We start from the raw sequence: 22,464 nt of genomic DNA on the forward strand, positions 1-22,464 counted from the left end.
ATATTGCCACTGGCAGCAGCAGCAGCAGCGAATTCACCGAGTCCACTACAGCTCCATCTGCACAATCAACAACAGTGAGTCAAATTGCGGGCCCTGGAGGAGAAATCCCAGTACAGCACTCCCAGGGACTTGACCCAGTGGGGGAGTGGCGGTGGCAGAGATATCACACCACAGGAGAACGGGCAACCTGGCACCCCCCATGGTCTAAAGCAGCCTCTATCAACTCCCTGGGTCTGAAACTCTGTGATACAACCCAGTAAAGGAGTAGTGGGGACTGAGATACCACAGACTCGAGATCCAGAGCACCTTAAGTGAAGTCGTAGTGACCCAAGGGAAGAACCCAGAGAAGGCACAAACTTCTGAAATCATGGGAAAGAGGAATAACAATGGAGCAATGAATGCCCACAACCCCACAACATCAGAACCTGATAAAACAGAAATTCAGAGATTTCTAGAAGATCAAATCAGGAAAATAACTGTAGAAATAATAGAGGTGTTTCGAAAAGAATTCAGAGAGAGCCAAAAAGAGATAAAGGATGCAATTAATGAAGTAAAGTCCTCAATTCAAAATACAAACAACCAATTAGACCACATGGAGAATAGAATCTCGCTCCTAGAAGATGATCATTCCAAAAACGAACACATAGTTTCTAATTTAGGAAAAAAAATCCGACAGCAGGAATCTGACATTGAAGAAATATGGGCCCATTTTAAGAGAGCTAACCTAAGAATAATTGGAATAGAGGAGGGAAAAGAAGGTGAAACCAAAGGGATCAACAATCTCTTCAAGGAAGTAATAGCAGAAAATTTTCCAAACACAGAGCAAGAGGTCGATACACAGGTCCAGGAAACTTATAGAACTCCCTTTAGACAGGATCGGAGAAGAGGATCCCCACGCCACATAATTGTCAAAATGACCAATGTGGAAGCCAAGCAGAGAATCTTAAAGGCAACAAAAACAAAGGGCCAAGTGACATTCAGAGGCAAACCAATTAGAATCACTCCAGACTTCCCAAACCAAGTCATGAGAGCCAGAAGGGCTTGGAGTAACATATTCCAAACTCTGAAAGAAAACAACTTTCAGCCAAAAATTTCCTACCCAGCACAACTATTTATCAAATTAGATGGGGAAATAAGAAGCTTCCATGACAAACAGAAACTGAAGGAATTTATGTCTTCAAAACCAGCACTAAAGAAAATACTCAAAGAGATTAACTACAAAGAAGAAATAGGTAACACACATCAGAACTAGAGAAACAAGATTTTCCATCCAACAGACAACTAAGATTGGTTATCTGTGGAGATTCATTATTTATGTTAGTCTGTTACCTATCTCTAAAGGGTATTGTTTGCCTTTATTGTTGTTAATTTTTAGAATTTCTAGTTGGAATATTAATATACCTTCAGATATAGCATTTGGAAATATTTTATCCCATTCTATTAGTAACTGTTAACTCTGTTTACATTGTCTTTGGATATACAATATTTTTTTATTTTTTAGGGAGTTTGTTTACCCTTTTGTTGCCTGTGCCATTGAAATCATATCCAAGAAATCACTGCCAATTTCAATGTTGTGAGGTTTTATGACCCAGATTTTCTCCTAAAAGTTTATAGTCTTAAGATTTATATTTAGGTCTTTTATCTATTTTGAGTTAATATTTGTATATGGTGTTAGGTAAGGGTCCAATTTTATTCTTTTCCATGTAATTATTATTTTTCAACAGTATTTAGTTAAAAGATTATTATTTCCTCCACCAAATGTTCGTGGAAACCTTGTCAAAAATAACTTGACAATGTATGGAAGAATTTATCTCTAGGCTTTTATTTAACTCCAATGGTTTATATATCTGCCTTTAGAACAGTACTACACTGTTTCAATTATTGTAGCTTTATATGGTTTGAAATCAGAAAATATACATCTTCTAGCTTTATTCTTCTTCAAGCTTGTCTTGGCTATCTAGAGTCCATATTCCGTATTTTTTTCTGAAAAATAAATAAATAAATGTATGATAGTTTCACCTAAAAAATATTCTCTGGTAAGAAAGAAAGCAAAAAGAAATATTGAACTGTTATCTTTTAGTCATCAAAAGCTTGGTATCAGACAAATGAAACTGTCATGTGAGATTATCAACGTTAATATTGGATAAATTGCTATAATACTAGATGTCAACCACTAAGCCAAGCATGGGAAAGAGGGATGGGAAGGGAACGGGGTGGGGATCGGGTAGGGGTTAACTGGGCGATGTGTGCATGTATGTCTACAAAAGTATTTTCTTCATACCATTATGATGTATGAATACAGTGCACCAATAAAAAAAAATAAGAAATAAGAAATAAAAAGGACTCAGGGTGTAGCTCAGAGGTAGAATGCCCCTAAGTTCAATTCCTAGTTTTTAAAAAAATAGCCATCCCTTTAGCCGCAGACACTACATCCCAAAGTCCTTCAGCCTCGCTGCCCATTCCCTCTCTCCCCTCCTAAAGACACCTCCGAGCTTTCCTGAAGAGGTTCCTGCTCCTTCCCAGCCCTGCTCTCACCCTGAATCTCTCCCTGGCCTCCAACTCAGGGCGTCCATCTCTCGCCCTCTCTGCTTGGTCCCAGACTGTCTCCAGCTCAGTCTTCCCTCAGTGCGTGTCTCCCAGCCAGGCCCTCCCAGGCTCCCTAAGCAGAGCCACCCTCCCCACCGCATCCCCCCCTCACTGGTCCACCCATCTTAGTTCCTCAGCGTTGAGGTCTATGCATCAAGCCCCAATTGCGATGACTCTCAAGTCTCCCCAACCCTCGGTCTCCCCAGCACCATGGCTGTGCTTGAAGCCAACTGATTCTGGACTTCTCGCCTTCAGGACTACAAGAGGGCACCACTCAGTGTATAGAAACTTGTTATAGCAGCAACCAGAAACTGATACACGGGCCCAGAACCAATGCTTAGGAGAGAGCTGGTTTGCTTCTAATTTTTTTTTTTTTTTTTTTTTTTGGTGGTACTGGGGGTGGAACCCAGAGGCTTTCTACCTCCGGGCTATACTCCCAGACCTTTTATTTGGAAACAGGGTCTCACTAGGTTGCTGAGAGCCTCACTAAGTAGCTGAGGCTGGCTTCGAACCTGTGCGATCCTCCTGTCTCAGCCTCCCAAGCGCAGGGATTACAAGCGTGCGCCACCACGCCCGGCTTATTTATTTATTTATTTATTTATTTATTTTTATGGTACTGGAGATGGAACCCGAACCCAGGGGCATTCTGAGTGACCCAGTGTGGAAGCACACCTGTATATATATATATATATATATATATATATATATATATATATATATATATATATTTGCAGCTCTGGGGATTGAACCCAAGAGCGTCCTGCTACTGAGTTACACCCCCAGCCCATTAATTTTTTTTTGAAACAGGGTCTTGCTAAGTTACCCAGGCTGGCCTTGAACCTGTGATCCTCCTGTCACACCTCCTAAGTACTAGGATTACAGGTGTGCACCACCATGCTGGCTTCCCCTGGTTCTTGTCACTTCTTGTCTCAGTCTACCTGCCCATCCAGACCCCTCCATGGGCTTCAGAATAAAAAAAAAAAAAGAACCCACATCCAGGGGCCCTCGCCTGCCTCTCCAGCCTTATCTCCTAAGACAAGGCTTTATATACTTACTTTTGTGGTGCTGAGGCTTGAACCCAGGGCCTCATGGATGCTGAAGGACGCATTCTACTACAGAACCACACCTCCCTCCCTCCCTCCCTCCCTTTCTCTCATTTTGGTACTAGGGATTGAACCTTTGGGCATTCTACCTCTGAGCTACACCTCAGTCCTCTTTTATTTTTTATTTTGAAACAAGGTCTTGTTAAATTGCCAAGGCTGTCCTCAAAAATGCAATCCTCCCATCTCAGCCTCTCAAGTGCTGGGATTAGAGGTAAGTGCCGCCACTTACTTATATAAAGGCTTCAAAGGGCTTTATCTAAGCACACAACCTGTCGCCCCCTGGTCTCTACACATTTGCCATTTTCCTGCCCTCCCCCGCCCGAGGTGGCCTGCCCTGGGTCAAGTGCTGTAGGCCCTGCTGGAAGCTGGGGTGTTAGGGGCTCTCTCTCTGTACCTCTCCTGTGGCTCACACGCCCAGATAGAAGGATTCCATCCCTAGCCACTTCCAAGGGGACTGCTTTTATTCGTGTCTAGAATCCTCGTGACCGAACTCAGAGCGCGGGTGCTGCCCAGTAAGCCTCGTAGAAGTGGCCTGAGGATGGGGTGAAGGAAGGTCCCGGGGGCAGAACCCAGGGTCACGCTGCTCACCGCCCTGCCCATCTTCCCTGGACAGAACAGAGCCAGGAAGCCAGAGGAAGGGCACCGCCGGCGCTGAGCCCTATAGATACTTTATAATGCAGACTTTACACAAATCAGCAGAATCCCAATCCAACGGGAGGAGGAGACGGAGACCATTTGTCAAAGGAAAGGAGATCCGCTAAGTGCAGGCGGAAAATTCTAGAAGGGCCTAAGGGGCACCAGACATAAAAAGTCCATGCGGAGATCAGCCAGATCCCTGAGCAAACAGAAAAAAGGGAGAGTCAGCTGTTGGGGGAAGAAGGGGGGGCTCTGGCTGCCCCCCCAGCGGGGCTCTGCTCAGGAACCTGTTACCCAAGGGCGGAGGCAGGCCAGGTGCGGTGGGTGTGGCCTCTCCGGAGCTCAGCTGTGACTGACAGCTCTTGCTGCCCAGAGCTGTCAGTCATTCTAGATCAAGGGAGAAAGGCACGTGGGCATGCGCGTGCACCTGCAGGGCGCCTGCAAAGCTGGGCCTCTGCGTTGAGACCCTGATGGCCAAGGGTGAGCGTCAGGACTGGAGGGTACTGACGCCTTTGGGGTTGGTTTGGGAACCAGGCAAAGCGTTTTCTGAGTGAAACCAGCCTCTGCCTGCCAGGCTCAGCCTCGGGCCGGCGTCAGGAGAGCACACCTGTCAGGGTCGGTGTGAGAACACTTCTGGCCTCAGAGAGAAGCAAGTTCTTGCAAACCCAGGCTCCTGCAGGAAGTCTCCCGCCATCCCCTTCCCAGGCCTATTTTTGGGAAGTGTGTGGGGAGAGGGCTGGCCCGGAAGGAGGCTGGCCCGCTGGCTTTTCTATCCTGGCACTGGGAAGGCCTCCGCCACCACCGCAGCGATCTCAGAGCGTTCCAGGTAGAAGAAGCGATCCGCTTTGCTGTGCCAGACCTTGGGAAGGAGAAGCAGGTTCCAGAGCAGAGCTGGACTGCAGAGCCAGCTCCGGCAAAGAGTCCAAGTCTCAGATCTTGCAGCTGGAAGGAACCCAGAGAGGTTCTCTGGCCTGTATCTTCAACCATCATACCATGCTGATACACAATCCCAGTTACAACAGCCAGTGTGGAACAGCCGCCATGACCACGACCACTGTTAACTACAGCCAGTGTGGCTACATCCGCCATGACCACAACCACTGTTAACTACAGCCAGTGTGGCTACAGCTGCCATGACCACAACCACTGTTAACTACAGCCAGAGTGGCTACAGCAGCCATGACCACAACCACTGTTAACTATAGCCAGCATGGCTACAGCCGCCATGACCACAACCACTGTTAACTACAGCCAGTGTGGCTACAGCCGCCATGACCACAACCACTGTTAACTACAGCCAGCGTGGCTACAGCAGCCATGACCACGACCACTGTTAACTACAGCAAGTGTGGCTACAGCTGCCATGACCACAACCACTGTTAACTACAGCCAGCGTGGCTACAGCAGCCATGACCACGACCACTGTTAACTACAGCCAACGTGGCTACAACCGCCATGACCACAACCACTGTTAACTACAGCCAGTGTGGCTACAGCCACCATGACCACAACCACAGTTAACTAAAGCCAGTGTGGCTACAGCCACCATGACCACAACCACTGTTAACTATAGCCAGTGTGGCTACAGCCACCATGACCACAACCAGTTAACTACAGCCAGTGTAACCACCGTTACAACAGCCAGTGTGGCTATAGCCGTCATGACTACAACCACCGTTACAACAGCCAGTGTGGCTACAGCTGCCATGACCACAACCACTGTTAACTACAGCCAGTGTAGCTACAGCCGCCATGACCACAACCACTGTTACAACAGCCAGGGTAGCTACAGCCACCATGACCACAACCACTGTTAACTACAGCCAGTGTGGCTACAGCCGACATGACCACAACTACCATTACAACAGCCAGGGTGGCTACAGCCGCCATGACCACAACCACTGTTAACTACAGCCAGTGTGGCTACAGCCACCATGACCACAACCACCATTACAACAGCCAGGGTGGCTACAGCCGCCATGACCACAACCACTGTTAACTACAGCCAGTGTGGCTACAGCCGCCATGACCACAACCACTGTTACAACAGCTAGTGTAGCTACAGCCGCCATGACCACAACCACCGTTACAACAGCCAGTGTGGCTACAGCCGCCATGACCACAACCACCGTTACAACAGCCAGTGTGGCTACAGCCGCCATGACCACAACCACTGTTAACTACAGCCAGTGTGGCTACAGCCGCCATGACCACAACCACTGTTACAACAGCCAGGGTGGCTACAGCCGCCATGACCACAACCGCGGTTAACTACAGCCAGTGTGGCTACAGCCGCCATGACCACAACCACCGTTACAACAGCCAGTGTGGCTACAGCCGCCATGACCACAACCACTGTTAACTACAGCCAGTGCAGTATAACTGCCAGGACCACACCACCATTATACAGCCACTTGCTACAGTTACCCTGAGGACAACTGCTACTACAGTAGCCACGATGACCACAGTTACTATGGCCACAGCTGCTGTTACTGTAGCCACTGTTACCGTAGCCACCATTTTAACAGCCACCATCACACTAGCTACTATTACCATGGTTACTGTTACTAGCTCCACAACTACCACAGCCGCTGTGATACAGAGATCTCAGTACAGCCACAGCTGCTGTTACTGTAGTCACTGTTGCTGCAGCCACTACCTACAACCACTGTTACAACGGCACCATCGGTACAGCCGCTGTTACTGTTACTGTTACCATACTCGCCATTGATAGAGACACTGTTGGTACAGTCTTTTTTTGGGGGGGGCGGGTCTGGGGATGGAACCCAGGGGCACTCTACCTCTGAGCTACACCCCTTGCCCTATTTTTTTGTTCTTTATTTTGAAACAGGGCCTCCCTAAGTAGCTGAGGCTGTCCGCGAACCGCGATCCTCCGGCCTCAGCCTCCCGAATGCTGGGATTACAAGCGTGCCCACCACGCCCGGCTCGGTACAGTCATTTTTACCACAGTATTGTAGCTACTATTACTATAGTCACCATCACTGCGGGTACTGTTACCACAGTTACTGTCCTGCCCCACTATTACTCCAGCTACTGTTGACGCAGACATTATTAGCACAGCCAATATTGCTCCAGCTAGTATTGCTGTGAACACTACGACGGCCACTATGACTACTACTAGTACGACAACCACTATATAATACATTTTATATGATATTATATATAATATATCATAACACCCGTATTACTGTGGCCACTGTCACTACACCTACTAGTACTGCAAGCGCGGTTACTGCTCTAGTATTACTGATAACAGCAGTGACAACACGGAGGCGGCTAGGACAGGGACCCAAGCCCTCCCTTCTCACCGTCTGCGGGGAGCAGGCCCTCCCCTCCCCCACCCACACTCTCACCACCGCCTACTCCAGACCAGGGCTGATCTCCTCCCCCCTCATCCCTGTCGCATCTGCTCCCCAGCTGCGCAGGGCTGCGGCTCATCTCCCAATCCTGAGCCATAATCCCCAAATGGCTCTGTGGGTGAGGGGCAACCCAGGGCCAGCTCCCCTCCAGGCTGCCCCTGCCCCTTTTCCTGCTGCATTTACCTTAGCCAAGAGAACACACATCACTTAATTACTGTGTTGATTGTCTGTACTATTCACTGTGGGGCCCAGATCCGGGAACAGCTCTGAGCACCCCTCAGAGGCTCCGTAGATACCTGCAGGTATGAGAAAGAAAAGAAGAAATGACGAGCCAGGGAGCCGGGCGTGGTGGCGCACGCTGGTCATCCCAGCATCTGGGAGGCGGAGACAGGAGGATCATGGTTCGAGGACAGCCTCAGCTACTTAGTGAGGCCCTTGGCAACTCAGTGAGACCCTGTTTCAAAATAAAAAATAAAAAAACAGGGATGGGTGTGTAATTTGGAGGTAGAATTCCCCTGGGTTTCATTCCCAGTACAGAAAGAAAGAAAGAAGCTTGCACATGCGTCAGTAAATGGTAATTTAACCTTTCTTTCTTTCTTTCTTTCTTTCTTTCTTTCTTTCTTTCTTTCTTCTTTCCTCTTTAGGAGGGGGGTTAGTGGGGCTTGAACTCAGGGGCATTCTACCTCTGAGCTACACTCCCAGCCCTATTATTTATTTTATTTTATTTTTTTTGTGTGTGTGTGGTACTGGGGCTTTTCTACCTCCAGGCTACACTCCCAGACCTATTATTTATTTTATTTTTTTGTGTGTGTGGTACTGGGGGTGGAACCCAGGGGCTTTTCTACCTCCAGGCTACACTCCCAGACCTATTTTATACTTTATTTCGAAACAGGGTCTCACTAAGTTGCCGAGAGCCTCACTAAGTAGCTGAGACTGGCTTCGAACCTGTGCGATCCTCCTGTCTCAGCCTCCCAAGCACGGGGATTACAAGCGTGCGCCACCACGCCCGGCTTATATTTTTTATTTTGAAACAGGGTCTAAGTTGCTAAGGCTGGCCTCCATCCTGTGATCCTCCTGTCTCGGCTTCCCAAGTACTGGGATGACAGGCTGCCCCACCATGCCCAACCAGCCCTTTTTAGTTTGAAACAGTCTCACTAAATTGCTAAGGCTGGCCTCCATCCTGTGATCCTCCTGTCTCGGCTTCCCAAGTACTGGGATTACAGGCCTGCGCCATCATGACCGGCCTGCTGTTGTTTTTTACAGCCACCATGTGTTCTGATCTTCACAATGATCCTGCATGTCCCCTACTTTCCAGAAGAGGACATGGAGTCTCAGAGAGGCTAAGACACTCACTGGAGGTCACCAGCTGCGGCATGGTCCTGCCAGGATTAAAACCCAGGCCCACCTGAGCTGAGAACCAATCTTGCAAAGTAATTGACCCCACCTTAGAGCTGGGTGCTAGAAGTGCACATCTTGATTACCAAAGGCCATAAGAGATACCCATTGTGGGGAAGACCGGGTCAGGGGTGCCCAGATGCACCCTGGGAAGGGTGGGTGGGGTGCAGTGACCTCAGGGCTGCATCAGGACAGAGACCAGGCCACCTGCTTAGCTGTCACTGCTGCTAGCAGTAACCCTAGCCCTCTCGGCGCAGGACCCACCAGGATGGGCGCGGTTCCTAGGTTGGCACAGGAGGACAGCGCGCTGCTCCTGGGAGCAGGTCAGAATCCTCCACGAGCCCCGCTTGACCTTGCTCTGGCCTCCAGCAGGCTGGCACAGCCGGCGAGAGAGTGCTTTGGGCGTCTGCCGGGCTCCCTAAGGAAGCCCCGCCCGGGCTGCCTGCTCGAGCAGCACAGACGCTCCGCCTCGTGTTCTAGAGGGATCCAGGTGTTGGGATCCAGGTGTTGGCAGGGTCGCATCCTCCTGAGGCCTCCCGCCTTGGCTTGCAGATGGCAGCCCCTCCCATGTCCTCACACGGTCACCGCCTGGTGCAAGTGTGTGTCTGACGTCTTCTCCTAAGAGCCGCGGTCCTGTTGACTCCGGGACGCCCTAACATCGTCTGAACGCCATCACCTCTTTAAAGACCCCAGCTCCAAATCCAGTCACATTCTGAGGTGCTGGGATCTAGGACTCCGACATACAAGCCTGGGGTGCACAAGGCAGCCCCTAATGAACTCAGGGGGGTCCTTCCGCTCCTTGAGGCTGCTAGCAGGTTCTGAGGCCAGACACAGAGGCGGCCTCAAGAGGGGAGGGCCACTATTGGGGCCTTAGACAATCCTGTGCCACGGGACGGTTGGTGCCAGGGTCTTAGAAGTGACCAGTATTTGCAGTTAGTTCTTTTCTTTACCTGACTCCCGGGAGTGCCCTGCCTGCACACCCTACCCCCATGCAACGGTCCCCAACAGAGGCACCCGCCGCCCCATCCACCCCCTCGCCCAGCCAGACCCTCTGAAACATGGTCATTTCTGGGTAAAACTGAGAATGATTCTTGTCAAACCCATTCTTGCAACTCAACAGAGAAGAGAAAATCAGTCCCCGCACCTGCCACAGCGGATCCAGGAACCAGGAACCCCAAGGCCGGGGCGGGCTCTGCCGCCCCCCGCGCGATTCAGGAGCCCAGGCCGGCCAGACACACCGAGCTCCTGGACGGCACCGGCCTCACGGCCACTTACCAGCAATTTAGCTCTAGGCGGAGTGTCAAGAGGCAGCCTGGCTCCAGGCTGAGTGAAAGCGGGCCCAAAGCCGCCATGTGCGTGGAGAATGTGCGTGGAGTACGGCTCCCGCTGCACGGGGATGTCTGCAGGCTGCAGGGGGATGGCTAGCGTGGCCCCGACGGGTCCACGTCACCGAGCGTACATCCGGCACCCGCAGGAGCACAGCATGCGGCTCCCTGCTGAGATCTTCCTGTCTTCTGGTCCCCCAGCTTGCCCTGCCGCTTTGAGAATGCCACCTCTTGGGGCCACGCGGGTGTCCCTTCCTACAGAGAGGAGGGCACGGTCAGGTCCAAGGGGCCCCCGGCCTGACTGGGCATAATCTCTCACCCCACTTAGGAACTTAGCAACTTTGCAAAAGCCTGTTTAAAAACAAAGAAATCATAGGGTTTGGGGTGTTGCTTGAAGGTAGAATGCCTCTGGGTTCAATCCCAGTAACACACACACACACACACACACACACACACACACACGCACGCACGCACGCCGGGGAATGGAAGAGAGAGATTTGAGATGTGGCGTGGGACCACAGCTGGGCTGTGAGCCGGGCCTCCCCCAGGACAGCCCTGAGTCCCTGGGTGTCCCTCTGAGGACAGGCGCCCCGGCCTTGGGTTGCTGAAGGTGAGGGCTCAGCTGTTCCCACCTTCCCATCCCAAACCCCAGGCCGCACCGTTTAGAGCACTTACCCCGTATGCTAAAACTTTCCCAGGTTTTTCCCTTTTTTTTTTTTTTTTTTTTTTTTACAGTACTAGGGATGGAACCCAGGGGCATACTACCTCCGAGATACATCCCCAGTCCTATTTTTTATTCTTTATTTTGAAAGAAGGTCTCACTGAGTTGCAAAGGGCCTCACTAAGCATCTGAGGCTGTTCCTGAACCTTGATCCACTGATCTTTGGGTCTCAGCTTCCTGAATGCAGGGATCACAGGGTTCGCCACCACACCCAGCGCGCGCTCTCCCTCTCTCTCTCTCTCTCTCTCTCTCTCTCTCTCTCTCTCTCTCTCTCTCTCTCTCTCTCTCTCTCTCTCTTTTGTGGTACTGGGGTTCCTGGAAACCCTTCTATCTCCGGGCTACACTCCCAGACATTTTATTTATTTATTTATTTATTTATTTATTTATTTATTTTTTTTTTGGTACTGGGGTTCCTGGAAGCCCTTCTACCTCCGGGCTACACTCCCAGACCTATTTTTACATTTTATATTTGGAAACAGGGTCTCCTAAGCCAGCGCGCGCGGCTGGCTTCGAACCTGCGCGATCCTCCTGTCTCTGCCTCCCAAGCGCGGGGATTACAAGCGTGCGCCACCACGCCCGGCCTTATTTATTTATTTATTTATTTATTTATTTATTTATTTATTTATTTGGAAACAGGGTCTCTTAAGCCAGAGAGGGTGGCTTTGAACCTGCATGATCCTCCTGTCTCCACCTCCCAAGCACGGGGATTACAAGCGCGCGCCACCACGCCCGGCATAAAGAATAATCATTTATTTTTAAAGAAGCCTAAGCACCCCCTCTTGCCAGCATGCAGTCTGGGCTCTGAGGGGCAAAGAAAGTTTCCCCTGGCCCTACCCCTGCTTCCCAGCCGGCTCCAGCCTTAAGGGCCCCACGCTGGAAACCAGGCCCTTGTAATAACAGGTGATTGTTTTTGGTACCCCTAAAACATTCTACCTCCGAGCTACACCCTAGCTCTTTTTATTTTTATTTTGAAACAAGGTCTTACTATGTTGCTAAGGCTGGCCTCAAACCTCTGATCCTCTTGTCTCAGCCTCCCCAGTCCTGGGATTACAGGTGTGCACCACCATCTATGCCCAGCTGGCCAGGTCTTCTTCTGAAACACCAGTAACCGCTGTATCAGTCCGACTCTCTTTTTCAAACAGCCTTATTGAGACATAACTCACGTACTGTATAATCTGTCCATTAAGTTGCACCACCCAGCGGCTTGTAGTCCGCTCCCAGGGCTGCTCATTCATCACCAGGATCGATTTTTAGAACATTTTCATTATCCTAAAAAGAAAGCCCTGCTCCTCTTAGCTACACTCCCCTCCCCACTCCCCCCGTGTGACCCCCTCACTACAGCTCTGCCAGTCGTTAATTTTCCTATCTCTGTGGACCTGCCCACTCTGGTTATTTCATATAGGTGGGATTATACAATATGTGATTCCTTGTGACGACACTATGTGAGTCTTTGGATGAGGGTGATGTTGATAGTACCAGGGATGGAGCCCAGGGGCATCCTACCTCCCGAGCTACACCCCCAACCCTATTTTATTTTTTATTTTGAAGCAGGGTCTCGCTAAGTTGCTGAGAACCTCACTGGGTTCCGGAGACTGGCCTCAAACCTGCATTCTTCCTGTCTCGGCCTCCCAAGTATTGGTATCACAGGCGTGCACCACCACATCCACTGGGACTGTCTTATTCCACTCGGCATAATATTTCTAAGTTCATTCATGTTGTGGCATAGATAAAGTCTTCATCTGTTTGTTTGTTTGTTTGTTTGTTTTTTTCAGTACTGGGATGGAACCCAGGGGCATTCTACCTCCAAGCTACACCACCAGCCCGATTTTTTTATTCCTTATTTTGAAACAGGGTCTCATTGAGTTGCAAAGGGCCTCAATAAGTAGCCGAGGCTGTCCGCGAACCCTGATCCTCCCGTCTCAGCCTCCCAAATGCTGGGATTGCAAGGGTGCACTACCACGCCCAGCCCTTTATCTGTTTTTACTGCCAAAAAATATTACAAAGTATGAAAAGACACTGTGTTCTATTTATTGCTCAACTATTGATGGACATTTAGGTCGTCTCCTAAATGTCATTTTTTGGCTATTATAAATAAATAATACTAGCCAGCCATGGTGGCGCAGGCCTGGAATCCCAGTACTTGGGAGGCTGAGACAGGAGGATCACAGGTTCAAAGCCAGACTCAGCAATTTAGCAAAGCTCTTAGCAATTTAGTGAGACTCTGTTTCCAAATAAAAATTAAAATAAAGGCTGTGGATATAGCTCAAAGGTAGAATGCCCCCTGGGTTCAATCCCCAGCACCACAACATTAATCAAAAAATACCATAGACATTCATGTACAAGTTTTTGTACACATGGTTTCAGTCCTTTGGTATATACCAACAAGTGGAATTGCTGAACCAAATAATAAGCCTATTTTTTTTAAACCTTTGGGAACTGCCAGACTGTTTTACAAAGTAGTTGTACCATTTTACATTCCCACTGGAGTGCGAAAAGTTGGTAGAAGGGCACCCTGGGTCCAGGGACCAGGAGGGGACTAGGGTTTCTATTTCCACCTCTCCCTCTCTTGTTTCAGCTCTTCTCTGTGGTGGGTCCCGTTCTCTCAGCCTTCCAACTCCGAACCACTGGCAAAAGGAAGACTCTGCCCTGGACTCAGTGTGGAAACTCCCAGGAAAGGATTTCTATTGGCCTGACTGGAGTCACATGACCACATATGGACCAATTACTGCCATTCCCTGAAGGAAAGTGGGATTTTAGAATGGGAGAGGATGCTGGGTAGACAGGAGGATAGCCGCTGCGTGTCATTAGAGCCCCCATGCCTGTGCTGGGGTGAGGGTCCCGGAAAGAGGGAATAAAAACAAGAAGGGACCATTTAGCTTGTCATCTTCGTTCCCCTGCCTTCCCCGCCCCATTCCCTCCTCCTGGACCTGTGGGGGTGAGGCGGTGGCTTTTAAGTCCTTATCACCTATGACAACTCAGACTCTGGTCCCCAGAACTCCCAGCATTCCCAGGTCCCTTCATGTCCACTCCTGTGTCCATATCCCACCCAGACTCTTCTTTAATATTTTTATTGCACATCGTCTGATGTTTAACTTAAATATACATGCTTTAAAAGGAAACTGTATGTCACCATGGTAAACGGAAAATCAGGAACGACTCTACACACAGAAGACAACTAGAGAAGTAAATGTGATGGAAACCCAATGATGCTGTCAGTTTGCAGAGATCCTCCGTCAGCGGCTGGGAGCCTGAGGACAGCCGGCTGCTTGATAAGAAGCATTAGCAGGCATTAGGAGGCGCCAAGGACTCCGAGCACCTGGAATTTCCCTTTAAGCAGTGTGAAGGTTGAAAGAGAATTTGAAAAGGAAGTAATTCTCAGGATGAGATTCAGTGTTACTCCAGCCGATACCTGATTCCACCAAAGCCCCTTCCACAGATCAGCAGACCCACACATCCTACGTATCGGCAGCCAGACAATCCATCAGGAAGCTCCATCGGGGGTCTCCTTGCCACCTATCTTTCTCTCTTTCTTTCTTTCTTTCTTCTTTCTTTCTTTCTTTCTTCTTTCTTTCTTTCTTTCTTTCTTTCTTTCTTTCTTTCTTTCTTTCTTTCATATTGTGGATTGAACTCAAGGGCATTCTGCCTCCAAGTTATACCCCAGATATATATATATATGGAGAGAGAGAGATAGAGATAGATAGATAGATAGATAGATAGATAGATAGATAGATAGATTGTCTTTTTAAGTTGCTGAGGATTTCACTAAACTGCCGAGGCTGGCCTCAAACTTATCATCTTCCTGTCTCAGACTCCCAAGTGCTGCAATTACAGGTGTGTGCCACCATGCTTGGCTTCTGTGTCAAATTTAAAAATTCCAATCGAGCTGGGCGTGGTGGCGCAGGCTTGTAATCCTAGCACTTGGGAGGCGGAGACAGGAGGATCGCGCTGATTCGGAGCCAGCCTCGCTGGCTTAAAAGACCCTGTTTCCAAATTTAAAAAATATAAAATAGGTCTGGGAGTGTAGCCCGGAGGCAGAAGGGTTTCCAGGAACCCCTGTACCACCATAAATAAATAAATAAATAAATAAATAAATAAATAAATAAATAAATAATTAATTAAACTCCAATCAAGGCTAGGTGTGGTGGTGCACGCTTGTAATCCCAGCATTTGGGAGGCTGAGACAGGAGGATTGTGGTTCACAGACAGCCTCAGCTAATTAGTGAGGCCCTTGGCAACTCAGGGAGACCCTGTTTCAAAGTAAAGGATAAAAAAATAAGGCTGAGGGTGTAGCTTGGAGGTAGAATGACCCTGGGTTCCAACCCTAGTACTGCAAAAATAAATAAATAAGTTAATAAGTAAGTAAATAAGTAAATATGCCAATACCAGGTTTTCTAGGCTATCCATTCCCTTGGTCCCTGGGGTGGGGTTGGAGGAGCGTAACTCTCAGGTCTGAGCCAGAGTCCTCCCTTGTGGCTCCTGGGATAGTCAGAAGCAGAGGACTGAGACAAGCCAGTCTGTGTTTCTCCTGCAGAGATTCCCATTCGGGCAGTGGTTCCTCTGTTATTACAGGTCTGCCTTCCCTGCAACTTCCAGAAGCTCTGACACTGCATCAGCAAGGGCTGATAAATGGGTAGCATTAGTACTTCTGATAACCTATGGTCCTGAAGCCATTCACCAGCAGAGACAACTCCTCCCAGGACTAAATTATTAATAAAATAGCGAAGCGAAGAAGAACCTGGAAGGCGGCCTCCTTGGGCCCTCCTTCCCCAGGAGAGCGTGTGCCCTGCAGACCTTCCTGGAGACAGTGGGCCGGGTTGACTGTCACCGCCTGTATTCATTGCAGACTTGGGCTTTCTGGGCTGCTTTCACATCTCAGTAACGGGGGTCACTAGCAGGGGCAGAGGAAATTCCTACTTAAAAGAAACTCGAGTCGGCTTTGAGAAGGCTGAACTGCAAGGGGAGGGTCCCTTAGTGACTGGCGAGGTTTATTTTGGGGGCTTGCAGGGAGAAGGTGGAAGATGAGGCTTGCTGATCGAAAACAAGGATCGATGGCTGGAAATCGATACCAGTAAAGAGCTCTGTCTCAATCGCCCGCTTTTTTCTTTCTTTTTTTTTTCCTTCGGTACTACGGATTGAACCAGGGGCATTCTATTCTACAAAACTTCAAGCTACACCCTGGGCCCCATTTTTATTCTTTATTTTGAAACAGGGTCTCACTAAGTTGCAGAGGGACTCCCTAAGTAGCTGAGGCTGGCCACGAACCTGCGATCCTCCTGTCTCAGCCTCCCAAGTACTGGGATTACAAGTACTGAGGGGGGGCCCTCTCTGAACAGGTGAGTTTGGGGTGAGAGAGGCCTCCGTACCTGCAGTGGTTTTACTCTTCTGCATCTAAGCAGAAGGACCCACCTCTGACATCAGGTGGCACTGGGAGCCATTTTACGAGTGCAGAGGGGGCTCTTCCTCGTTCAGGAAACCTAACACCTGGGGTCTTTGTGGATAGGGGTGTAGGTCTCCGAGGAAGCAGGAAAGGCTGCCCTACATCATAAGCTTCTTTTTAAAATATTTTATTTATTTATTTATTTATTTATTTGGTAGTACTGGAGTTCCTGGAAACCCATCTACCTCCAGTCTATACTCCCAGACCTATTTTTATACTTTTTTTTTTTTTTAATTTGGAAACAGGGTCTCTTAAACCAGCGCAGCTTGCTTCAAACCTGCGCGATCCTCCTGTCTCTGCCTCCCAAGCCCGGGGATGACAAGCGTGCGACACCACGCCCGGCTATAGGCTTCTTTCTAACGGACCGGGGAGGGCTTGTCAGATTGCTGGAAACCAGACAGTAGAGAAAAGACAGAGGGGCTACATGTCTGCTAAAAACCGAGAAAGCCAGACGCGGTGACATGCACCTAGAATCCCAGTGCTTAGAAAGCTGAGACAGGAGGGTTGCAGGTTCAAGGTCAGCCTCTGCAACTTAGAGAGACCCTGTTTCAAAACTAAGAAATAAGCCGGGCATGGTGATGCATGCTTGTAATCCCAGCATTCGGGAGGCTGAGACGGAGGATCTGGGTTCGTGGACAGCCTCAGCTACTTAGTGAGGCCCTTTGCAACTCAGTGAGACCCTGTTTCAAAATAAAGAATAAAAAGTAGGACTGGGGGTGTAGCTCGGAGGTCAAATGCCCCTGGGTTTCATCCCCAGGACCAAAAAAAAGTAAGAAAATAAAATAAAAAAATAGGGCTGGGGTATATCTCAGAGATAAAAGATAAAACACCCTTAGACTTAATCCCCCATAACAATTTAAAAAAATGGAGGAGGCGTGAAACACGGATCCCATCTCAGTTCAACAGGAAGCAGAATTGAGCAGGGACTGGAGACTGTTGGGCGTCCAGACGGGCTTGATGAAGACGAGGAATTAAGCGGTTATCAACTCCAGTCAATACACAAGATGATGTCAATGATGGCTGTGTCTTCTTTGACCTTTCTCTTGTGATCCGCCAAATCCTTTTTTGGGCTTTGACCTTTCCCCTGAACATCCCCTGGGGAGGGGCCCGGCAGAGCAGCCAGGGGCCCCCTCCTTCGTCCCGCCTGCCCCTAAGGATGGAGGTACACTTTTCCTCGGGGTTCGTGGAGGCGGGAGGCGGGCAGAGGAGCAGCCAAGGAGCCGCCCTAGCTGGATTCCTCTGGGTAAACAAGCACAGCACCATCAGCACATCGGCCACGAGCTCCCGAGGCCCTGGAGGGATCACCTAACCTACTTAGTATTTTAGGAAAATTATAAAGGATAAAGTCGAGACCGGAAATGCAAAGCGATCTGGATGTGGTACAAATATCTCAGAAAGACCCAAAGAGCTGTTCTCCAAGGCGCTCCTCAAATCAGAGCGGCAGGGGAAGGCCGTCTCCCGCAGAGCCAAGGCCTGGCTTGGTCTTTTTGCCCTCCTCCGTTTAATTGAAAGTTTTATTTCCTTCCAATCAACCTGTTATGAGACGCCATCGATTCCATAGATTTTTCCCAATGCAGCAACCTGTCGTGGGCGGAACACACGGGTCGTCTGTCTGGCAGGTCACCGGCGGCCCTTGGTCGGACCATGGAGCCCCAGCTGTGTGCCAGATTCGGAGTGGCCCGCCCTCTTCCCACACCGTTGGGTTTCATGCACACAGCCACCCTGGAGATGGGAGTTATCACCCCAGGTCACCAAGGAGACACTCAGGGTCAGAGTGTTAAGGCGTTGGTCCAAAACAGGGGCAGGATTCCCACCAGATGTGGGATACTGATACTGAGGCCCCCATGGCCTTGCTGCCCCCCCCCCCCCGCCGCAGTGCCAGGTCAAGTCTCAGATGCAGAAGAGTCTGGAGGTGACACCCAGGGTGCGGCGGCACGTGGCTACAGTCTCAGCTACTTGGGAGGCTGAGGCAGGAGGATGGTTTGAGTCTAAGAGTTTGAGGCTAGCCTGGGCAAGTGAGAGCCAAGAAAGGAAGAAAGAGAAAGAAGGGGCGGGGAGGAAGGAAGAAGAAAAGAAAAAGAAATTTTAGTGATACCATGTTCTGGTCTAACAAACTTAGTCATCTTTTGCATTTAACTGTTACCTACTCCGCTCTCCTAACCGTCTCGCCATCCTTGCTGGATTGCTTCGCGTCTCTGGCCCTTCGTTTTATTTAGTTTTTGCCTTCTTTTTTCTTTTTGTTTCCTCCCCTTCCTTTCCTTTCTTTTTTTTCCCCTTTGCCTCCTCTTGCTTCTCTGTCTAACCTCGGGGCTCTTCCCGGGCATAGCACATTGGAGTCAATAGCTATTTGCTACTGATCTGTAGGAAGACATTTGGTAAGCATCATTAACCTGAATACTACGTGTGTGTGTGTGTGTGTGTGTGTGTGTGTGTGTGTGTGTGTGTCTGCACAGGAATGACTTGTTATGTAAAAGAATCCCACAGCGGGTTTCTCTGCAAAGTGACAGGCTGCCCATCGTCAGGCTGCGGCTGATGGGAGGGAGGGACCTCTGGAGAGAGGGAAGGGACCGTGGGGGCTGAGTGGAGTTCGTGAAAATAACTTCTAGGTTTTCCTTCATCTCCAAGGCTGCATGTTGCAAATGTCTGGGCATTTCTAGCTGACCTACCTTTTTATCTCCTAGCTTATCTTTCTGTGTTCATGTTTTCTATAACAAATGTCTTTTAAAAATGGACCACAGGCCGGGCGTGGTGGCACACGCTTGTAATTCCAGCGCTTGGGAGGCTGAGACAAGAGGATCGCACAGGTTCGAAGCCATCCTCAGCTACTTAGTGAGGCTCTCAGCAACTTAGTGAGACCCTGTTTCCAAATAAAATAGAAAATAGGTCTGGGAGTGTAGCACGGAGGTGGAAAAGCCCCTGGGTTCCACCCCCAGGAACACCAAATAAATAAATAAATAAACAAATAAACAAAAATGGACCACATTAGCCGGGTATGGTGGCACATGCCTGGGTGGAATCCCAGTACCTGAGAGACGGAGACAGGAGGATCACAAGTTCAAAGTCAGCCTCAACAATTTAGTGAGGCTCTCAGTAACTTAGTGAGACTGTTTCCAAACAAAAAATTTAAAAAAAAAATAGGGTATATCTTGGAGGTGGAATACTCCTGGGTTCAGTCCCCAGTACCACACACACAAAAAAAGGGATCACATTGAGAATTCTACAGGATAAATGACTTAATGTCCTCAACAACAAATGACATTAATTAAAGGACGTGTTACAGGTCCAGAGACTTAAGAGACACGCCCTCCAGATGCCTCGCGCGGTCCCTGTTTGGGTTCTGATTCCAATGTGCCAACTGTATAGACATTTTTCAGTCCATTGAGAAAATGTGAACAAAGGCCAGTTAGTAGATGCTCTGCCCAGGGAGTTATCTTTAGCTGGGTATCTTGATAGCATCGCGATTATGTTAAACAACCACAACCGCCTTTATCAGCTGGAGGTGCATTGTGACGTGATCACCAGTCAGCAGTATGAGGGCTGGGATGTGCTCTGGGAAGAGGGAGACTCCAAACAGAAACAGAAACCGCTGCAACTGGTCAGGCTGGGTAGTGGGAGCACGGAGACACAGTTCGCGTTGTGGACATTGGACATTTTCTCTAATAAGAATGTTCTAGTCGGGCGTGGTGGCACACGTCTATAGTTTCAGGACTGGGGAGGATGAGACAGGAGGATCACAGGTTTGAGGACAGTCTCAACAACTTAGCTAGCCTGAATCCATTAGATTTGTGTGTGTGTGTGTGTGTGTGTGTGTGTGCGGGTCTGGGGATGGAACCCAGGGGCATTTGACTTCCGAGCTACACCCCCTGCCCTATGTTTTATTCTTTAATTTTGAAACAGGGTCTCACTAAGTTGCGAAGGGCCTCACTAAATAGTTGAGGCTGTCCGCGAACTGCAATCCTCAGGTCTCAGCCTCCCGAATGCTGGGATTACTAACGTGCGCCACTGCGCCCCCATTACATATTTAATACACATCTTGGCCAGCAAACCATGGGGCAACAGATATTCAAGGGAACTCAGCTGGTACCCCAAAGAAGACAGCGACCTCCCCGGCAATGCGCGTTTCTGTGGAAAGCAAGCAGGTGACCCACACGTGTTTATTCTTCTACTGAGACCACGTCTGCAGGGTACCATGGATCGCTAGAAGATTTGTTCTTAGCGAAACGGCTGCCACAGTATGGCCTGCGACTTCATGAAAGTAATTCAAACCGGGGTGGAAAAGAGCTTCCTTTGCACGTGGAATGGTGCAGACGCACGAGCCAAAGACAGCAGGCCGAGCGTGGCCTCGCCGAAGGTGTGCGGGACACAGTTAACATCTTTAACAGTGGTCTGGACGGTGGCGCCAACAGCACGCTAATGAAATTTGCTTAAGAGCCTTAATTGGGAGGTGACGCTGTCTTCAAGAAGGGCAGAGACGCGATGCCGATGCCCGGAAGGGGGTTAAAGACGATGGTGGAAACTAACAAAATAAGACTTGGCTCCGAGGGAGAAAGACAAATTCAATTGGGAGGAAAGTCTAAAACGGGCTATTCCCTGGAGAAGAGAACAATGTAAAAATGATGCGGACAGAGGCGCGGGCAGAAGGCAATCTGAGCTGCAGTTGTGATGCGGGGAGTGGCCGAGGAGATCGAGAGGGAGCTGAGGTCCCCGCCCCTCAGACACCCCAGAGGCCATCCTAGGGCATCACACCAGCGCCCTGGATCTCTGCCTGGAAAGGTTTGTCCAAAAGGGGAATCTCCTTTATGAGACCGTCCCGGCCCCTTGAATGCTAGATGGTCCAAATTCCCAGCCACTTCAAACTCTTCCTTGGTGGTGCATGTCTGAGGCAGAAGGATCGAAAGTTCTAGGCCAGCCTGGGCAGCTTAGTGGGACCCTGTCTCAAAAAAAAAAAAAAAAAAAGGCTGCCCTGGGTTCAACTCCAGTACCGCAGAAAAGAAAAAAAGGGAGAGACAAAGAAAGAAAGAAACTCTGTGTTCTGGGAGGGCACTGTGGGGCAAGAAAGGACGGCCCCGGATTCACGGCTGTCCGTCAAGCTAACCCAATGGGCAGGCTCTTTTAATTTTCTGGGCAAGAAAAAGAGAAGCAGCAGGCTCCTCTCTCTCTCAGAGACCAGGGCACTAGGAGAGTGAGCTGCGCCGCATCGTAAAAGACGCTCGCCCGGCTTGGAGATGACAGTGCCATTTCTGACGCATAGAAATGTATTCACTCAGCAAATACGCTGTGAGAGCCGAACGCAGTGCGGGCATCCAATCTGACAGGGCCCTGTCCGCCTGGAGTCTTTATTTATCCGTTATTTTTGATACTGGGGATTGAACCCAGGGGCATTTCTACGTCCAAATTACACTCCCAGACCTTTATTTATTTATTTATTTATTTATTTATTTATTTATTTTTGTGGTACTGAGGATGGAATCCAGGGGCATTCTACCCACGAGCTACACCCCCAGACCTATTTTTATTCTTTATTTTGAAACAGGGTCTCACTGAGTTGCAGAGGGCCTCACCAAGTAGCTGAGATCGACTGCGAACTGCGATCCTCCTGTCTCAGCTCCCGAATGCTGGGATGACAAGCGGGCGCCATCACGCCTGGAAGCCCTTTTTAAAAATTTTGAAACAGAGCCGGGCGTGGTGGCGCACGCTTGTAATCCCCGCGCTTGCGAGGCGGAGACAGGAGGATCGCACAGGTTCGAAGCCAGCCGTGCTGGCTTAAGAGACCCTGTTTCAAAAATATAAAATAGGTCTGGGAGTGTAGCCCAGAGGTAGAAGGGTTTTCAGGAACCCCAGTGCCACCAAAATAAATAAATAAATAAATAAATAAATAAAT

This window comes from Muscardinus avellanarius (assembly GCF_963383645.1).
Source record: "Muscardinus avellanarius genome assembly, chromosome: 13".
NCBI classification, from domain to species: Eukaryota; Metazoa; Chordata; class Mammalia; order Rodentia; family Gliridae; genus Muscardinus; species Muscardinus avellanarius.